The 6,310-nt window shown below is 44.6% G+C and overlaps 1 non-coding gene across 1 annotated transcript; it reads left to right on the plus strand.

Annotated features, from left to right (window-relative positions):
* Nucleotides 1-3,357: 3,357 nt before the first annotated feature.
* On the plus strand, nucleotides 3,358-3,521 carry LOC114900102. Its single transcript, XR_003794724.1, has one exon. It is a non-coding gene; the product is annotated as a U1 spliceosomal RNA (small nuclear RNA).
* Nucleotides 3,522-6,310: the final 2,789 nt, after the last annotated feature.

The raw sequence follows: 6,310 nt of genomic DNA on the forward strand, positions 1-6,310 counted from the left end.
TGCCATGGAAAGGGAAAGTTTAGGCCTTCAATTGTTGGAAGATAGGTTCTTCTTAGTCTTTAAATAGACAGTTTCCAGTTAGTATGTGTTTAACAAGCTCATCGTCATTCTCTCTGCGTCTAACGTCGTGGCTTCTCCAAAGGTCCTGTTTCCTCTTTCTCCTCTTTTTCTTCTTCATCTCATTAATTAGTTTGGGGAGTTTTGTAGGCCTACCTTGCAATCTTCTTTTCCTTTTGAAATCTTGGAGGTTGAACAAGGAAGGGATGCAAATCTCAGTGAAGTTTTCTCATTTACTCATGAGCATGGTGGCCAAGGGGAAGGGCTCTGGAGGCAAAGTGCCTGGGTCTGAGTGCTGGCTGTTGGAATGGGTGCCCTAGAGAAATGCGTATGTCCACCAAAATTCGTAAAAGAAGGTTTGTACCATTTTAGAATGTCCTCAGCTGGAAACAACTGAAATGTTCAACAGTAGAAAACTATGTAGGGTTATATTCTTAGAAGGAATACATGCAGAGACAAAGAACTACATGAAAAATATGGTTAAATTTTATAGATATAATATCGAGTCGAAGTCAGACCCATGCCCCTGCCCCCCTCAAACCCCGTGTTTTCCTTGTGATTCTATTTATGTGAAAGTAACAGGCAGAGAGGTTGGGAGGGGTATGTGTGTGATTACTCCGAGCTCTTGCACGGGAAGAATCATAAGGAAGCCTTTTGTGACCTGGTAATTTTCCATACCTTAGTCTGGGTACTGCTTCGTTATTCAGGTTATTCAGGTTGGTGTACACTGGTAATGGTTTTGGAACTGTTACTCTTTGTAGTTTATACATATTATGCCTCATTTTTTAAAAGTTTAATGCCACTTGGTTATTGTTAAAGTGATGTTGATACTTTTTCTTCTTCTTTGTCCTGGGTTAGGAGGAAAAGTAAGTTCAAAGTAGTTACTGGGATATTTTTGCTGTCCTCAGATTTTTGGCTTCCCTTCAGTATCGGATGTCTGACTACTTACTTATATGTTGCTCACAACCATGACCCTAAGCTGACATTCCACTGCTAATACTGCGTCAAAGAGAGAAGCAAGTGTTCATGATCAAGTCTTGCTCTGTTAAGAATGAATATGAGTCAAGGAAGGGGGAGGGTATATGAAATTGAGAAATTCTGATGAGGAAAGTAGTTCAATTAGGCTTAAGTAACTCAGAGGTGCCAAAGGGAGGACACTGGCAGGTCGTACCGAAAGAAAAGCCGAAGCCACCACATTCATTTCACCACTAAACTCTGAAGAATTTTTGGAGCATCCACACATAGCCAAAAGCGTTTACCTGATTAGTTAGTCATCTTCACCAAATTTACCTATCCGGACTAGCTGTTTGATTGCTTTCAGCTTATTTGTTTACCAAGGGTTCTTGGCCTTTCTTAATGAATAGAAATTGATAACAGGCCAGACAAGGAATTCAGGCAAGGCTTTACTGCGATCCCTGACGCAGGAAAACAAATAACAGGTTCCCTTGCTTGGAGGTGGGGGCTGGGGGCAGCGGCCAGCTGGTTCCTTATATGGGGCCAGGATAGGGGTGGGTTCCGGGGTTGGGCTGGGCAGTGGCTTAGGTTTGCCCATCCATTTGGTGGTGTTGTGTGCAGGGGGCATGTGCAGTTCCCTATTTTTGCTACCAGCTCTTCAGAGATGGCAGTTAGGTTTTTGGTCTTTTTGTATCTTGTTGTTCATAATTCTTCCCAACGGAGCATGCACGCAGTTATTTTTAGTCTCATATAGTTTCTTTGTATTTTGTTGAAGGAGGAGACGTTTTGATCTTGAGGAGATAGCAGCCAGTGGTGGCTTGAATTGAGATCTTTGTTTTCTGCTCAGGAATTGAACGTGGCTGGCCTGGGTGAAAAGCAGGAATCCTAGCCACCAGTCCACAAGGGGTTAGGGCTAGAAGCAAAGTTGTCCTGGCTCTTGCCCGTATTGAAAAATGAATTTTTCAAGGAGGCAAAAACTGTAAAAACAGGTTCAAAGTTTATTTTTAGAGCCACAGCACAAGTGGGAGGGCACACAGAGAAACAGTTTAAGACGGAAGCAAGGCAGAGATACACACCCGGAGATAAAGGGTGTGGCCATCCTCCCTAATGAGGAAGAGCGCACCAGAGAGATGATTCAAATCACTTATATAGGGCATTTCTTCTGGGTCTTTGTTTACCTTTAGCCAATTATCTCGATTCTTTTTCACACCTAACCTGTCCTAGCGCCCTTCCCGACATGCGTGTGCATCTTTTTGCCAAGATAGATTCTGGCCCAGAGGCCTACGGGGAGGTTGACATCACCTATTATGGAGTGGCTCCCTCCCTCCCTTTTGACCCCAGAGGAACCTTTCTGAGCATGTATAGTTTGGGAGGTCTCCTTGACCTCAAGAATAAGAAATATGTGGTCTCTTGATATTCTATCCAAGTAGGACTCAGCTCCACCGTGCTGCTGCTATTAGTTTTACCTTGGAGTATCTGTCCACAGGGGACGGATTCCAACTGCTCAGCCTGGGGCCCATCTATCTTCTGCCCCAGTTTGTCCAGGTGCAAACACTGCAGGAAAGGGTCCCAGGTCCCAACCTGTCTCAGTAAGACAGAGGGTAGTAGATAGATGTTAAGATCTGTTCGAAGATAGAATCAAAACAACACCTGAAAATGGAAATAAAATGAATGAAATTTCCGATGAATGAAATTGAACTTTCAAGATGGAATAGAGTTCACCGCCAGTCATAATGGTTAATGCGTTTTACTAGACGTACACACAATAGTACATCACAAAGGCAACTGGATTTGAAAGGAACCGCTTTCCCCTGGACTCCTAAATGTTCTCTATTCTGCGCATTGAAAGCCGTTACAGTTCAAAAAGGTGCTCAGGCTTCAGCAGGCCGCCAGACAGGTGCTCGGCAGGACAGAGATTAAGCAGCCAGCCACGCGCGCAAGGCCCCAACGGGTGGGGGCGGGTGGGAGGAAAAGAGCGAGCGGTCGACGTCACTTCCCCCAGAGGGTGCCCGCCCTCTGGTAGGCTTGTCTGGACGGCGTGGGAGGAGGGAGGCGCGGAGTAGGGCGGGGCGTGGGCTGGAGGGGAGCGGTAATTCCCGTTGGCTTGACGGATAGGGCGTGTCGTATGTAGATATCTCAGCGCAGGGTCTGCTGGTTCGTGATCTGGTGGTGAAAGATGAAACGATCTCCCGTAGTGTGGGAGCGAATCGAGGGCTGTTGGTTGCAAGTGCATGGATCGGCTGTCTGGAAGGGGCAGGAAGGCTCGGGGCTGCGGGGAGGAAAGTGACCGTGTGTGTACAGTACAAGGCGTCTGAGGGTGTGTCAGGGCCGAGTAAGCCGGAGCTTATACTTACCTGGCAGAGAAAATACCGTGATCACGAAGATGGTTTTCCCAGGGTAAGGTTTATTCATTGCACTCTGGGTTTGCTGATCTCTGCGATTTCCCCAAGTGTGGGAAACTCGACTGCAAAATTTGTGTTAGTGGGGGACTGCGTTCGCGCTTTCCCCTGCTTGTTTATATGTTTTAAAAACAGTGTCAGTTTTCGCTGTGATGGCGGTATTTTTATCAGACAGGAGCCTTGAACGTTACCTGAACGTTAACAGTGTGTTTTCAGGTATAGCAATTGAAGTATGTGTGCAGACTATTACTGATATTCCAGAAACACCTTTTCATTTTACTTCTGCAGGAGTATTGTTTGTTATTAGGTAATTGAATGATCCAAGTCAGTGACTGTCAGTGAAAGAGAAGATAGTTGCAGGTCATTGTAATACTACTAACAGCCGTAAGTAGAAAGATTCGGTTTTTGCGGATCTCTGCTGTGTTTCCGGAAGGCAGTAGAGAGCACAGATGTCTGATAAGGCAACGTATCGCGGCGTGGAAGGTGAAAAAGCGTTTTCGTTCTCGTATGTATGCCGAGTTCTTTTTCTTTTCAGTTTCACTGTGCTTCCTTGTTACACCTTAAAATTTAGAAAATTTCAGTTGTTTTACGTTTGTGTCTGGGAATTTAATTGTTCTTTATCACACAGACTTGCGTGAGATCAGATGCAAGAAAGTTTTTGCAGGATCCTGAGCAGATGCTTCAGGAAACTCAATGAAGAAATGAAGTTCTCAAGAAAAGAAAAATTGGAGTTTTCGTCGGTGTGTTACTACTTCTAATGTCCAAAGTCTAAAAATAGGAGTGTTCTGTTACTGCTGTTGGCCGAGAAGAGTGTTTTGTTACTGCTGTTTGCCAGAAGCTAAACACCCTGCTGGGTCAAGGATCCAGAGCAGTAGAAAGAAATGTGAGAGGAGCTCTAGATTGTTGCAAGCCTCCCTGTTATCAGCTGATAAATTGCATGTGCAAATAGTAAAAAGCGCTGGTGACTTCTCTAACCTTTTCAGGGTCCAAATGAATGTGGTAGCCACTTCCCTTTCCGTTTTCAAAGTCTCAGCTGATGTCCTATGGTCGAAGTTAACCCAGAACTATGCAGAGAAGGGAGTTCTGGGAGATTTTTTTCTAGCCTAGTAATATTGATACGAATCTTGCACAAAAAACATCTTCTGCACTTGACATCCATACATAGGGAGATATCTATATATATCTTTTCCTTTTCCTCCTTTGGTAGCCATTCTTAACTTTCAAACAAAGCCAATAACAAAATTATGCTTATCTCAAACAGTGAAAAAAACATGCCAATCTTTCCACAGAAGAGGGTAAAGTTTGAATGTTTTTTGTTCTTCCAGCAGAGTCACATTCTTTTTACCTTAGATATGCTGTAATAAATACTGCAATTAAAAGTTAACTCTTAGCAACAGATTTTGTTAGCTGGTAGTGGGATGAAAGAGGAAAAGAGAAAAATATTGCTTGATACATATAAAACTATTAGTAATATAATAAGGAAATATTCATACCTGTTATGGACCTCCTTTCTGCAACTGTCAGTGATATCTATAACAACTGTCTTCTTAGCTACTATCAACAAATAAAATTCAGCCAGATAAATGTGAACATCTAGTTGTCTTTATTCAACGATTTAGGGACTGCTGTCATTATCGGGGCGGAGTTGTTCTCTGCTGTTGACTGTTTGGGCACCACTAGTGATTGTAGCTAGATTAGCCATGATGAGTGGAACCCACGTTGCTGAACCACACATAAAATGCAACCCTGCTTTAAAGTCTGCTAAATCCAACATCTGAGACATCTTGGAGTTGGTTTCTTTTACCTGCTTTGTTTTCCTTTTTAAGAATATGTATTGAACGGGTCACATTTTTCTGTTTCTTTGCGTGTTTAGTATTTTTTATAGTTTACTGGGCACTTTGAATGATGCAATGTAGAGACTCTGGATTCTGATATCTTCCTCCAAAGAGTATCAACATTTGTTCTACTACGCACTTTGATTACTGGCCAGTGACCTTGAACATGTGTAGGACTGGATTAATGGTTTCTCAGTAGATCGGAGGAAAGTCCAGGGTGTTTCCCAAAGCCCTCTTTGGTGTGACTCAACGTCCAAACCCTGCTCATCTTGTCAGGTCTTGGTTTTATCCTTTTTTAGGGAGGATCAAGAGTAGGCTTCACACTAGGTTGTGGTCTTTACTCCTAAAGCAGCCTTTCTGGAGTATCAACTGGATGCTCAGGGTGGTAAAGAGTCGTTAACAAAGCCTGAATTCCAATCTTGCCAGCAGAGACTTCTAAGATCTCTGTTCTGTTTTCCATCCTGTAGCATCTGTTGTCCGGTAAGCCTTGGTAGTAGCTCTCCACACATGAGCAGCCCAGCACTCAGCAAATGACTGGCAGGAGACCCATTATGGATTTCTGAAAACTAGCCTGTAAACTGTCTTCTCCTTTCTGGTTCTCTACAGATTCCAGTTGCTTCAGCTGTCCTCTGATATCTACCTTAGCTCGGTGTGAACACCATGCTGAGTCGTAGTCCAGGGTGGGGAACTCCGCTCGGTCCCGGGGCGCACGTGTCCAAAGTCAAGGCTTTTGCCTTGTTCTCAGTCAGCTGCGGGAATAAAAGCGCCTCCGGCTTTGAGAAACCTTTCCAGCCTTCCGTTTCCGGAGTTACTCGTAGGCCTAAAAGCTTAAAGCACACACTGTAATTCTTGGTTGCCTAAAACCCTGCGGCAGAATGCATCCTTCACCGGGCATTTATTGAGTGCCTACTGGGTGCGAGGCCCTGCCCTGGAGGGCGGGCTGCATCGCGAGCAGTTCTGAGGTCTTGCCGGTTGGAGTCCACATCTAGAGAAAGGCGCAGAACGTGGGCAGCGCAGTGGGGGCACAGCTGGTTCGTGTCCTTCGCACGCGCGCCCACAGGGTCA

Source organism: Monodon monoceros, unplaced genomic scaffold (genome assembly GCF_005190385.1).
Source record: "Monodon monoceros isolate NGI ecotype Baffin Bay Population unplaced genomic scaffold, NGI_Narwhal_1 Super_Scaffold_18, whole genome shotgun sequence".
NCBI classification, from domain to species: domain Eukaryota; kingdom Metazoa; phylum Chordata; class Mammalia; order Artiodactyla; family Monodontidae; genus Monodon; species Monodon monoceros.